Source organism: Canis lupus, chromosome X, assembly GCF_048164855.1.
Source record: "Canis lupus baileyi chromosome X, mCanLup2.hap1, whole genome shotgun sequence".
NCBI lineage: Eukaryota > Metazoa > Chordata > Mammalia > Carnivora > Canidae > Canis > Canis lupus.
Window position 1 is genome coordinate 85461048 of NC_132876.1, and position 14662 is coordinate 85475709.

The following is a 14662-nucleotide window of genomic DNA, read 5'->3' on the forward strand; positions in this document are numbered from 1 at the left end:
CGGTGCAAAGGATAAGCTCTCTGCTTTTAAAACCATTGAAATGTAGAGCTGGAAGGGACAGTTGGATTATTTTAGCAAATCCCCCTCTTTGAGAGATGTGGTTTAAGAAGTTTAGCGGACTTAGCAAAAGTAACAGAGCTGCTTCGAGATAAAACCACAACTGAGACTTAACTGTTCTCCATTGAAACCTTGACATACGCAACTGACTTCTAGAATTTTGGTCAGTGATCCAGATGAAGCAATTCCCTTTTCTTTTGGACACTGCAGTTCTCCGTTTCTCTTCTCCCTAACTTCTGACATCCTTTACTTCTCTCCTGCCTCATAGCCAGCCCTCTCTTTCTCCTTTCTGGTGGAAGAGAGTCCTCCACCTCTCACCAAAGCTCCTCCTTCCCCCTACGCCCCCCACTGCCCTCCCCACATGTTCTCTGGATTCTGAGTCTGTTTGCCTCTCTGGGATTTATTCCAGATCTTATACTGTCATCCCATATTATCTTTCTTTCCCTTACTGTTGCTTCTCCTTAGCCCATGAAGGTATCCAAGCTTATTGTAGGATTTTTTTTTTTTTACTTAATCTCACATAGTACTTCTTTTCAATATTTGGCTGCTAGAAAGAGAAATGGATAAGCAGAGAAATCCCTCCTTTGTCAAGTTCCATTCATTCTTTTCCTTTTTCCTTCAATTTTAAAAAATCATGGCCAAATACACATAATGTAAGATTAACCATCTTAACCATTTTTATGTATATCACTCAGTAGTGTTCAGTACCCATCATCACTGTCTACCCCAGAACCCATTTCTTTGTCTTGCAAAACTGAAACTCTGGGGTGCCTGGGTGGCTGAGATGGTTAAGTATCTGCCTTCACTCAGGTCATGAACTCCGAGTCCTGGGATCCAGCCTCGCGTTGGGCTCCCTGCGTTGGGCTCCCTGCTCAGCGCAGAGCCTGCTTCTCCCTCGGCCTGACTCTGCCTGCTTGTGCTCGCTCTCTCATTCTCTGTCAAATAAATAAATAAAATCTTAAAAAAAGCCCTGAAACTCTGTCCCCATTAAATACTAACTTCTCATAGGTCCCTCCCTCCTCCCAACCTCTGGCAACCTCCGTAATTCTTTGTCTTTATGATTTTTCCACACATTCCTTATATAGTCCTGCACAAATGCAGTGGCTGGCGCTTGGTGGCCGCCCAGAAAAGTCCTCTCCCTCCTTCCCCTGCCTCTGTCTTCCTCTGCTCCGCCTCTTCCCTCATTTGTTGCAGTTTTCTGGCTTCTCTGGGGAACAATTTGCTGCCCAGTTTTGAGGCCTTTTTTCTTCCTTCTTTGGCCTTTTGGCCCCTGTGATCCTTAGGATCGAGTTCATAAATGGCGCTCTCCTGCCTTCCCATTCAGCAGCCCAAGGACATGGGCCCACTCCGCTGCTCTCCGTGCTCCCCAGCCCAGCTCCCCAGGGGGCTGTTTCCTTATACCCTTGACAGAATGTGCCTGAGCCTCAGTGCCTTCAGCCCCTTGCTTCTATTTCCTCCCTACACATTTCACCCAAATGCCTTTTTCAGGAAAGCCTTCACTGACAACCTGTTGCAGCTCCACAGAACTTTGGAAGTTCTGATTTCAGTGTTACTGGGGTTTCACTTGGTCATCCCCTTCCCCTGGGTTGGTGAGGGCTTCATGAGCTGAGACTGCCCTTAAGTCTTCTCTATTAGATGTGGCCCTGGCACTTGGCCCTGAAGCAGGGCTGAATAGATGGAGAGCATTCATTCATTTAAGTATGGTTCTTACAGAAATGTGCTTTTCTGGGGCACCTGGGTGGCTCAGTGTTTAAGCCTTTGGCTCAGGTCATGATCCCCGGGTCCTGGGATCGAGTCCTGCATCGGGCTCCCTGTGAGGAGCCTACTTGTCCTTCTGCCTATGTCTCTGCCTCACTCTCTGTCTCTCATGAATAAATCAATTTTAAAAATCTTGAAAAAAAAAGCAAATGTGCTTTTCTGATATAAGAGACTGAATGTTGATCAACCACTGGGAACATCAGAGTACACAAACAGAAAAGAGCAATTCACCTTGGTGCTTTGTTGTGGGAATCTGATTTCAGCCAGCTTCTGAAATACTGAGTTGTTATGCATGTGGTATCACCGTGTGCTAGGTAGAATAATGGCCCGCAGATGAATTCTGTGTCCTAATTCCTGGATCCTGTGGAACATGTTAAATAGGAAAGAGGAGTTAAAGTTGCACATGGAATTAGGTTGCTACTCAGGTGTCTTTAAAATAGATTATCCTGGGGGTTCCTAGCTGGCTCAGTAGGTATAGAGCATGTGACTTGTGATCTCAGGGCCATGAGTTGGAGCTCCACATTGGGTGTGGAGCCTACTTTAAAAAAAAAAAAAAAAAAGATGGTACTAGATTACCTGGGTAGGCTCAGGGTAATCAAGGGTCCCTAAAAGTGGTGTGTGCTGTAGAATCTGCTTATAGCTGGGTTCATGGACTGCTGAGGATTTTAAATTGCCTTGAATATTATCTTCGGTAATGCTTCGTTGATAAATCCCTTTCTACAACAGATATAATTGCATATGTTTTCTGTGTTATTAGCTGTAGTGAAAGAAAGGTGCTTTCATTGAATGCTTGTATAAGTCAGGTGCCTTATATATTACCATATTTAATGTGCTAAATAACCAAAGAAGTCATTATTAAAACCACTTATGGATGAGGAAACAGGCAGAGTGGTTAATTTATACAAGGTCACACTGCTAGTAACTTGCAACTGCGAGTTTTTATTGCACATAAAAAAGAGAAAATTCTGAGTTGTGACATTCTCAGTTTGGCAAGGCATGTATTGTCTGATGGTATGTCTTATAAAGTCTTGCCTTGAAATTTGAAAGTTGAAGATGAATTTGCATTTTATTGAAGCAGCGTGCCACGGTAACAGACATGTAGTAAATAGAGAAGAGGACAAAAGTTATCCAGGAGTCCAACAAAATCTTGATTATATTTTGGTAGATTTCCTTTTTGTCCTTTTGTCCCTGTTCATGTGTATGTTGCAGCTCTCCACAGCTGCAGTCCTAGTTTGGGGTTTCTTATTTGACATTATGTATTCTTCCATAGCCTGTGTCTTTGTAATTACCATCTTTAATAGACAATAGGTGGTTTCCAATTTTCTTATTACAAGTGATGCTGAAAGAACAGTTTCTATCTGGGACATGCTGTTCTCTTGGTGAAGAGCAGGAGCACAATCCAAACCACGCAACACAGTTAAAACCTCGGTTTGGAGGTGGTTAGTGCCATCCATATCTGCTCACATTTCCATTAGTCAATGTGTGTCATAGGGGCCAAACCCAAAGTCAAGGAAGTGGGGACATGTACTTCTCTCCCATGACAGTCAATAGGATGAGTGTAACCCTATTATGCAGAGGGAGAAATAGTTGGGAATAATGATCCCATCTACCACCTGGTGGGGAATAGGATGCATAGAGCTGGAACATAAAAATAGAAATAAATAAAAGTAGCACATAGAGACAGATGGGGGTGGAATGTGAATTCAGATTCTGACCTGGAGCAGAGGCTCTGTCTCAGGTGCCTCCTCTGACATGGAAGAATGAAAAGAAATGTCTCCAAAGCACATTGTGCTTGCTTGACATGTAAAAGGCCGCCAGCAAATATTAGCTCCCTTTGATGGTACAATTTTGCCGTGGTACTGGATGTGCTATTTTCGTGTCTGTTTGTAACTTGACGTTCTTGGGTTTTAACTCAGGTACACAAAATGCTGTGGATTTTCTAGTCATACAGGGAAAAATGGGCCTAGTTTTTGGATTATATCTCCCCAGGTCCCTTTAAAAAGTGCACAGTCACTGAGGAGCTAATGTAAAATTACTGACCCTATTTCCTAAGCCAATTGAAATTGACATTTCCAAGGTGAGAGCTTGTTAGAATTGGGGCATCTTGGGCCCTACCTCTGGCCTATTGAATTGGATTCTGTAGTTCAACACAATCCCTAAGGGATTGGTATATACATTAAACTCTGAACAGGACTGATCTAGATCATCCTTAGAAAAGCTGTTTTAGGGACGCCTGGGTGGCTCAGCGGTTGAGTATCTGCCTTCGACTTGGCGTGATCCTGGAGTTCCGGGATCGTGTCCCACATCAGGCTCCCAGCGAGGAGCCTGCTTCTCCCTCTCCCTATGTCTCTGCCTCTCTCTGTGTCTCTCATGAATAAATAAATAAAATCTTAAAAAAAAAAAAGAAATGCTGTGTTATTTATATTTATTTCTTTTTAGAGAGGGAAGATGGTAGGGGCAGAGGGAGAGGGAGAATCTTAAGTAAGTTTCATGCCCTAGAAATGCTGTTTTAAAAGAAAAATGTTCTCTTTTTAAAAATGATTTTACTTATTTGAGAGAGAGAACAAAGCACAAGTAGAGGGAGCAAGAAAGAGTGAAGCAGGCTCCCTACTGAGAAGGGAGCCCAATGTGGGGCTCCATCCCTGGACCCTGGGATCATGACCTGAGCCCAAGGCAGTCACTCAACCACCGAGTCACCCAGGTATTCTAGGATAGCTTTTTGTCCAAGTGTGAAATTCTTGTCTGAAGAATCTTGATTCCCCCCCCCTTTAAATAGAAAATGGGAAATCAGTCTAACATTTAATATATTTTTCTTTTTCTTCTTCCAAATTGTATGTTAGTATTAGGGGCCTGACCACAGGTTAAATTCACTTTGTAACTTTTTGGACCTCTTTTTTTTTTTTTTTTTAAGTCTTTCAACCAGTCCTTTGCAACATACTGAAGATAATTTTGTCATCAGATGCTGACATTTTGATGCTATATTTTGTGGCTATATGCTATTTCCTTCCTGCAGCCCAAAGAATCTTTTTCTCTTGGAACCCACTAACTTTAGGCTCTTCCTTCCCTGGGGTGCCGCCTTGTGGTGGGCTGTGGGTCCTTCACCGACAAACGCCTGCACTGGTTAGTCATGGAGGAAAGTGAGTCAGCCATTGTGTGACTCATCGCAAACCCAGCTCAGAGTAATAGGCCCCCATCATACACCCAAGAGACCACGAATCATTAGGCTGAGACAACCTGCTGGTGGATACTATTTGGAAAAACTCCCCTATTGTGATTTTTTTTCAACCCTTTTCCCTCCTACTATAAATGGGCTTAGAGTAAACATTAAGAAGAGAATGAAGGGCAGCCCTGGTGGCTCAGCGGTTTAGCGCTGCCTACAGCCCAGAGCGTGACCCTGGAGACCCGGGATCCAGTCCCACGTCGGGCTCCCTGCATGGAGCCTGCTTTTCCCTCTGCCTCTCTTCCGCATTAATTATTAATTAATTTTTTTATTAATTAATTTTAATAAAATTCAAAAAAGAATGAAGACGTTACTCCTTAGGGTCTTTGGTGGCTTCGATCTTGATTTTATTTTTTTTTTAAGATTTTATTTATTTATTCATAGAGACACACAGAGAGAGAGAGAGAGAGAGAGAGAGAGAGAGGCAGAGACACAGGCAGAAGGAGAGGCAGGCTCCATGCAGGGAGCCTGACGGTGGGATTCGATCCTGGGTCTCCAGGATCATGCCCTGGGCTGCAGGCGGCGCTAAAGCGCTAAGCCACCAGGGCTGTCCTCCATCTTGATTTTAGCTAATTCAGTATTATCCACACTTTACTTTGTTCCGTATGGTTGTATGTATTGTAAAATTTTATGTATTTTATTTTTATTTATTTATTTATTTTTAAAATTTTTATTTATGATAGTCACACAGAGAGAGAGAGAGAGGCAGAGACACAGGCAGAGGGAGAAGCAGGCTCCATGCACAGGGAGCCCGACGTGGGATTCGATCCCGGGTCTCCAGGATCGTGCCCCAGGCCAAAGGCAGGCGCTAAGCCGCTGCGCCACCCAGGGATCCCAATTCTATGTATTTTAAAGTTCTATGTATACAAATACACACATTTATATCTACTTATATCTCCACGTATTTTGAGTGTGTGCACACATACGTCTATAACTAATTATTCTTTCTGCAAAGCCTTGTTACCGAAAGTTAAGAGGCTGTGATTGTGCTCTTCATGGCCCTTTCTGTAACTGAACTCCCTCCTGTGATAATTTTACTCAGGTAGGTGTTAATCTATTACTCCTTTATGAGTTCATGAATGGGAACTTTTATGGAAAGAATCACATCCACTGTCTTTCCACATAAGTTATTTCTAGGGAAAATATGTTGACAAAGCGTAGGTAGCAGTCCACTAATATTCTGTCGATTCAAACAGCTACCATAGTAACTGCTAAGTTCTTATCTAAAGAGTAGGACCATTCTCAATCAGCATAAAGATACCGTTTATTTGCAACTTTTGTCAGGGGAGAAAAATACATGTATACTAAATAATCACTCGTTAGCTGTACATGCCAGGAGTAAATGTCTTCAACTCCAAAATACATTAATAACGAGCAGACTCCTGTGCCAGCTTATTCTGCTATAGTTTTTGACTCATCCACCTGCATGAAGATAAAGAGAAATGTGTTACTTATAGTAAGAATTGACAAATCTGGGATGGGTTCTGCACAAAAAGCACTTTAGAGACATTTGAAACTATGGTATTCAGCTAAGTGTTCCCATAGTTTAAAGATATATTCATTTCTGAATGTTGCCAGGGATCTGAGTGCTATGAGCAGCTTGCAGCAGAGATTTGTGTGGTTGCTATGTGCAAAAGCCCTAGAATAAGCAAATGGGAAAGGATATCAGGGTGGGTAAATATTACTATAGTAACGACTTATTTCTATAGGAGAAATTTAGAAAATAAACCAAGAATCTCTGGAACATGGGTAGAAATACACGTTGTACAGAGTGGACAGTACAGAAAAACAAAAGTCATGTTTCTGATAGCCACTGTTAACACTTTTCATTTTGATATGGGATAACTAAAAATGTTATGCTTGGAGTGACTTTCTAATGCACTGTTTAGCATGGATAAAATCACAAGAGAAAGTGCAAAGCCCTGGGCAAAAGCAGTAGCGTTCCATTTTTTCTTAACATGACAATACCAAAATGTGCTCTTTGTATGAGTAGTGTTCCAGAGAAGCTCATTGTATGTCTCCTTTAATTACATTATATCAAAGGACTCTTGAGTGTGAAAATGATTGATTTGAGAGAAAGAACACAAATAGGAGGGGCAGAGGGAGAGAGAATCCCAAGCTGACTCAATGCTGAGTGTGGAGCCTAATGCAGGGCTCCATCACAACTTGAGCCAAAACCAAGAGTCAGATGCTTAACTGGCTGTACCACCCAGGTCCCCTGATTGTGTAATTGTTTAAATACAGCCTGGATCTCTTGGGTTGCTCTTTATCTGACTCATTTTTAGTGGGATAGAAAAAGGGCCATATAATTATTAAGGCAATTTTTTTGACTGTGAAGTACTGACAGGTTTCTTTGCTGTCTTTTCTTCTGCTTTGGTGGTCTCAACCCTTGCTGTTCATTAGAATCGCCAGGAGAAGGTTTACAAAATGATTAACACCCATGTTATACCTCAAATTTCTGGTTCATTTCTGATTGAAGGTGGAACGTGTGCATGTGTGTTTAAACTACTCACGTGGCTGTAATGTTTAGCCGAGGTTGAGAATTACTCTTCTAGACCTTTAACAAATCCTTAACAATTAACCACATTGTACTGATCCTCTATGTAAAAAACGTAAGCCCAGGTAGATGGCACCAGCTTATGTCTAGAGCATCCCGTGGTCTCCGGGCTCGCTCTCTGCAGCTCTGAATTTCTGGGATTTTAATTCCTTGTGCTGGGATTTTAATTTTGTACTGATGTCTAATTAATGGCTGTATTAGTCCACTTCTTTGAGATACTTAACAAAGAAACACCTGTGTGAAAAAGCAGGCACAATCTGATGGGGTGGAATATCTGAGTTAAGAGGTAGCTTTACTCCGCAGAATGATGCCCCCCCCCCCCCCAGTTCTGCAGTGAGGAATTTCTGTTCAACAGTCCTTTGAGATTGGTTTTATTTCATTGGGACAACTCTGGACACCGAGGCTTAAAGAGAATTTAATTAGGAAGTGGCAGAGCCTGGATTTGTGAGCAGATCTGTTTGTCTCTTAGATGCATTCTTTTTTCCTGTTACTACTTTGTTTCTCACTGGTTGAATGGATCTTCCATGGCCTTGGTTCTTTGTGCTATGGCGTGCATACGAATGAGATGGGCTGAGCGCTTATGATCAGCTCGCGCTGCTATGGTGAATACCTGTGGATCTGAATACTTTTGGACTAATGTGGATAAATACTCATTAGTGCTGTGTGACATCTATGTCCTTAAAGCTTTCATACTGTGAAGACTCTTCTTTTTTTTATGTACAGGTTATACTGTGGTCATATAACAAACACATGTAAAAAGGGTTCTTATAATTCTTTTCAGAAAGGAACTGTTGGAGCAGCCTACTAAAACTATATTTATTGAATGTATTAAATGTAATTTATTGAGAATTCTGTAAAACTTGTCATCTAGTAATGATTTCAAGTGAGGTAGTTCCTGATGATCGATTTTTATTAACCGAATGACTGATAATGCCTTTGGTCAGAACTTTACGGGTCAGTTCAAGACTGTAAACTTAACTAGTAATGGGGAGGCACTCATCTTCTAGTTAAAGCGGTTTTCATTACTGATCTGTTACGTGACAAGACACTGCAGATATATTCTCTCTAATCCTTCTGAGTTAAGTGGAATCCTTATTTTGCAGTACAGAAAACTAGACTTTGCTAAACAAAAAACAAAAAAAAACACCAAACCTTCCCAAGACTGCAGTGCTAGAGTGTGGTAGAACTAAGATTGAGACTTAACTTTTCTGACTCTAAAACCGTGCTTTTGGCTGCCCTGGTAGGGAGACTGGCTTCCTTCCTGTTAGTCCTCTGTTTTTTGTTTTTGTTTTTTTTAATAAAGACGTTTCATTGTGTTTCTTCAAAGTGAATTGTTCCAAATTAGTTTATCCTTATGTCTCAAAGAGCCATTTACCATATGGATCTCCACTTCCCCTCTGTTTGGTAGTTGGTTCTTTGGGGATTTTTTTTAAAACCTTTAATGTATATAGGCCTGTGTATGAAATACAGTATACTTGCAGATATGTGGTAGAAACTGTGCAGCTGAAAGAGATACTATAAACAAGCACCCATCTAAACCACCACTGAGGCCAAGAAATGGAACCTGGAAGCCTTCTTTTCCCTCTAGTCGTTTGCCCTTTCTCCCAGAGATATCCTAATTTTATGAAAATCCCCCCCTTGTTTTGCTTTTTAATTTTACTATCTAAATATTTATCTCTAAATTATGTAGTTTTGCTGATTTCTAAGCTTTATGTGAATAGATTAATATAGCATGTATGTTGCATCTGCCTTTATTTGCTCAACAGATTTAGTGATACCATTTTCTGCATAGTGATCGTGTACATAATTTGTTAGATTTATTTCCATGTACTTAATAGATTTTTATGTGATGAAAATGGCATATTTATCAGAACTTTATTTCTAACAATTGCTAGTATATAAAAAACGAAACAAAATTTTTTTGAGCTTTGATGTTATAGTCCATAATCTTGCTAACAAAAGCCCTTTAAAAGTGTAGTAATATAGTGAGGCCTTTGATTTTTTTTTTTTCCTATGAACATAGTCTTCTCATCTGTCAATAATACTACTACGTTTTTCTTCCTTTTTAACCCTTATATCTTTTTATTGCTTTACTGTCATGGCCAAGACTTCTAGCACACTGTTGAGTAGAAGAAATGATGGTAGATGTCTTCTCTCATTCCCCTTTTTAAAAGGGAATGCTTTTGAGATTTTACCTGTAAGTACTATGTTTCTTATAGGTTTTGGCATGTATCTTCTTTTAGAGGATGAATTTTCCTTCTGTTGCTCAAGTTACTTTTTTAATCAATAGATGTCACTTTTTCTGTATCAAGATGAGAATCTGATTTTTTTTCTTTTACTCTGTTAATATGGCCAATTATATTGACTGACTTTGAAGAGAAATGAAGGGTGGAGTCCAGATTTAAATTCAATTTGAATAGGTATATGGTCCTTTTGAAATACTGTGGATTTGATGTGCCTGATATTTTCTTTAAGATTTTTAAATCTGTGATCAGGAATGAGACTGGCCTATAATTTTCAGCTCTTGCATAGCTCTAGTTGTGTTTTTGTACTTGGCTCAATCTAAACTCCAAGCTGTGGAACGTGCCCTTTGCTGCTGTTCTCTGGAAAGGTTTGTATAATTTAGCCTTAAATCTTGTGTTAAGTGTTAGTGCTTTCTTAAATTTTTGGTAGAACTTGATGGTGAAGCCATCTAGATATGCAGTTTATTATTATTATTATTTTTAATTTTATTTATTTATTTATTTATGAAAGTCACATATAGAGAGAGAGGCAGAGACACAGGCAGAGGGAGAGGAAGAAGCAGGCTCCATGCACCGGGAGCCCGACGTGGGACTCGATCCCGGGTCTCCAGGATCACGCCCTGGGCCAAAGGCAGGCGCCAAACCGCTGCGCCACCCAGGGATCCCCTATTATTATTTTTTTTACTGTAGGAAAGTTTTTAATTACTGATTCGGCTTCTTAAAGGACTGTTTAGGTTTTACATTTCTTGTGATTCTTTCAGTAAGTTGTATTTTTTGAGAATTTTTCCCAAGTTGTCCAAAATTTTAAACTTTTTGGGATAAAGTTGATTGAAATATGCTATCTAATCATCTTCACTATCTGCAGTTACGTCTTTTTTCTCTGTTTTAATCATCGGTTTTCATTCAGAGGTTTAGCATGTTTATTAATATTCTCAAAGGGCCAATTCACACTTTTGCCTATTGTCACTATTTTATGCTTGGTTTTCCATTGAATTTCTGCTCTCATTAGGATTTCCTTCTTTGTGCTTTCTTTGGTTTAGTTTTGGTCTTTTTTTTTTTAAGATTTTATTTATTTATTCATGAGAGACACAGAGACAGAGGCACAGACACAGGCAGAGGGGAGAAGCAGGCTCCATGCAGGGAGCCCGACATGGTACTCGATCCCAGGTCTCCAGGATCACACCCTGGGCTGCAGGCATCGCCAAACCGCTGAGCCACCCGGGCTTCCCTAGTTAGGTCTTAATGCTTTGAGATGCATACTTAGCTTTGTAACTTTTCGCTGTTCTTAGAAAATAACATATATATTATATTTATTCCCTTTCTTTCCTTTTCTTAAGTAAGCTTTACACCCAGGATGGGCTTGAACTCATGACCTCGAGATCAAGAGTGTTACATGCTCTACCGACTAAGCCATCCAGGTACCCCTCTAAAATACATATTTCTTATTTTAAGTAGTTTAGGCTTTAATCTATAAATTTGAAAATGTAAATTTGTTATACAGTTTGAAATATTGTTGAATTTTTACTTTTTTTCTTTGACCTTTGAGTTACTTCGATATTATTTAATTTTCAAATAAATTGGAGTTGTTTTAATTGTTCTGCTTGACAAAACATCATTTCTATTTCCTTTAATGTAGTTCTGCTAGTGATGATTTTTTTTTCAGTTTTTGTTATTCTGAAAGTATTTTTCTCCCCTTCATTCTTGAGCGGTGTGTTCATTGCTTATAGGATTCCCAGTTGGCAAATAGTTCCTTTTAGCTCTTTGAAGATATCATTCTATTGCCTTCCAACTTCAGTAATTTTTTAAAAAGATTTTATTTATTTATTCATGTGAAACAGAGATTGAGGCAGAGATACAGGCAGAGGGAGAAGCAGTCTCCCTGCAGGGAGCCCTGAGTGGGACTTGATCCCAGGACCCCAGGATCATGACCTGAGCCAAAGGCTCAACCACTGAGCTACCCAGGTGCCCCCAGTAAATTTTTTTGTGGACAGTCATCAGTCTAATTATTGTCCCCTCCTTTTTAAAGATTTTAGTTTTTTAAAAAATATTTTATTTATTTGAGAGAGAGAGAGTACGCTCATGAGCAGGGGTGAGGGACAGAGAAGGGGAGGACAAGTAGACCCCCTCTACCCCAGCAGGAAGCCCTGAGGTCATGACCTGAACTGAAGTCACCCAGGCATCCCTCAGGCATCCCTAAGGATTTTACTTATAAATAAGTTCTACACCAAATGTGGGGTATGAACTCACAATCCCAAGATCAAAGGTTGCAGGCTCCGTTGACTGAGCCAGCCAGGCACCCCTTATTATTGTTGCTTTGGATATAATTTGTCTTTTTCCTCTGGTTACTTTTATTTTTTATTTTTATTTTTTTCTAGTTGGTTACTTTTAAAATTTTATCTGCATCTTTAATTTTCTGCGTTTTTACTATGTTGTGTCAAAGCTTTTCATTTACCCTTTTTGGGTTTATTAGAGCTTCTGGAATCTGAGAGTGGAATCTTGAGTGAATTTTGGAAAGTTCTCGACTGTTCTCTTTCTAGATTGTTCCTAGTCCATTTTCTCATTCTTCTATCTCCAGTAAAATATTTGTTTCAGTTACCTGTTCTTGCACACAAGTCCCTAATAATTAGTGGCTTGGAACAGCAACCATTTCACTATTCAAAATTCTGTTGGTAGATTAGGGCTCAGTTGGATAATTCTGCTTTTGCTTGGGATCTGTCATGAGACTGCAGACAGAAGGCATATGCAGCTCAAACATTGAAAATGCCCTCACTGACATATCTGGTGCCTTGGATAGGGACAACTGGAAGGTCGATCTCGATAGAGGTGACAGGAAATCTTAGGACTAGGCCTCTAGTCATGGCCTCTCCAGGCAGTCTCTCCAGCAAGACAGTTAGGCTTCTTACATGGTGACTCTAGGCTCCTAAAAGAGCTTCTGGAGCTTCTGGAAAAATCGAAGTGGTCAGGCTTTCTTGAGAAATAAGCCCAGAACTGGTACGGTATCACTTTGACTCTGGTATCGCTTTGACTCCGTTCCTTTAGTTAAAGTTAACCAGAACTTGAAAATTGACTAAGCTTTAATTTGGGAGGGGACAGCACAAATTCATGAATACCGGGAAGCATGGCTTGTTGTGTCCTATCTTTAGAAACTACCATACCCTTTACTCTGGCACTTTAGTCCATCGTTATGCCTCTCTGTAATTTGTTTTGAATGCTTTTATCCACCCAACTTACCTTTCAGAGCTCACTAAGTCTTTCTTAATCCGTTGAGCTCCTAATTTAAAGATTGATTTTCACATGTAGAACTGATATTTTCTTCTTTTTCTCACACCTATGTCATTAAAAAGAATAATTTCTAGTTCCCTACTGATATATTGTTTTTCAATATTTTATTTTTTATAAAAATTTTATATATATCTCTATACCCAACATGGGGCTTGAACTCAAAACTCTGAACAAGAGTTGCATGCTCTTTGGTCTGAGTCAGCTAGGCGTCCCAACCCTAATGAAATTTTTAAGTTTGGCTCTTAGCCCCTTGAATATGTCAGGAGTAGTTATTTTACAGTCCAATTCTGACAGTTCTAATATTTGGAGTCTTTTTTTCTGTTGTGTCTTGTTTCTGTTTTTTCTTGCTTGTGATTTCTTTTCTTCTTGCATGAACGGTTACATTTGATTATATCTGGATATTGTGTTTGAAAATCTAAGATACCTTATGCCCCTAGAGAATGTTTTTGTTTTCTGCTGTCAGATGCCTGAAGGTACTAGCTTTCTGGAATCCTCTTATTAATCTAAGTCATCTGAGCCACCCAGATGACTTAAAGCCTGGCTGTAAGTCCCTATGAGGGCTAGTTACTTTCTGTTCAGTCTGCTTTTTTTTTAATCCCCAGATGAGATAGTCTATTCTTATTGGGCCCTGACTTCTGTTTTTTCTCCTCGAGAGGCCATCAGAAATAACCTTCATCCTCTCATTTTCCAAGAGTATCAGCAAATACAGTCGTGTTTTCACTTTTGTTTCATCTTTTACTTCCCAGCAACATGACAAGGTTAGTTTCACGGCAAGAAGCCCATTTCTTTCATATCCAAATGGACAACTTATTAAGAATTTGAAAGGCGATGGTGACAAAAAAGTAAAAGGTTGGTTACCATGCCTAAGCAAAGATCACCTGGAGTGCTAGCACACATAACCCGTATCATTTTCATAAGGTGCCAAGTCCGTATTTCCACGCAAGTTACAATCCCGTAGCAAAGACAGACTTCTACTTAGGGGTTTATACATTTCATCATGCCAAATGCAATTGTATCTGAGCAATGAGCAAAACAGCCCCATGTATGTCCTCCCACCCACCTTTAGACTTGGTACTCAGTGGTTACCCACAATTTGAATAGCTCTTTTGTACCTTTTTAAGATATTTTCTTCCCCTTTGCTCAGCTGTTTTCAGTGGGTGTATTGGCCCCAACTACCTGGTCCATTGTTACTGAAAGTAAATGTTGCTAATAATTTTTAGTATTCATTTGCTTTTTAGTCTTCATTCTGTAGGTTTTATGTGCATTCTTTATACATAGAGGTAATACACATTAATGGTATTAATAACTTGTCATACCCCTAGTTTAATACTCGTTATGGTCAGAGTTGGCTTCCTGTGTTTTGCCTCCTTTTTAAACTGCTTTACAGTCCCAGACCATTAGAAGAACATCCAAGGCACTGTCTTAGCCATTGTTTTTCCGTATGTGTGGCTTGTGCTCCTCCTGCGTAAGAATTATCTGAGGGGGGCATTATTAAAAGTGATCTAGTCCAATTATTGCATCTTTCTTTTCTTTTTTTTTTTTTTT

General features: G+C 39.9%; 1 long non-coding RNA gene across 4 annotated transcripts in view; it reads left to right on the plus strand.

The window, feature by feature from the left end:
• LOC140628789 (uncharacterized) overlaps positions 1-14662 on the plus strand; it is a 112033-nt gene that overhangs the window by 15539 nt on the left and 81832 nt on the right. For all 4 annotated transcript variants that reach the window (XR_012026751.1, XR_012026750.1, XR_012026753.1 and 1 more), the window contains exon 4: positions 11173-11253. This is a non-coding gene — a long non-coding RNA (uncharacterized lncRNA). The remainder of the gene's footprint in view (positions 1-11172; positions 11254-14662) is intronic.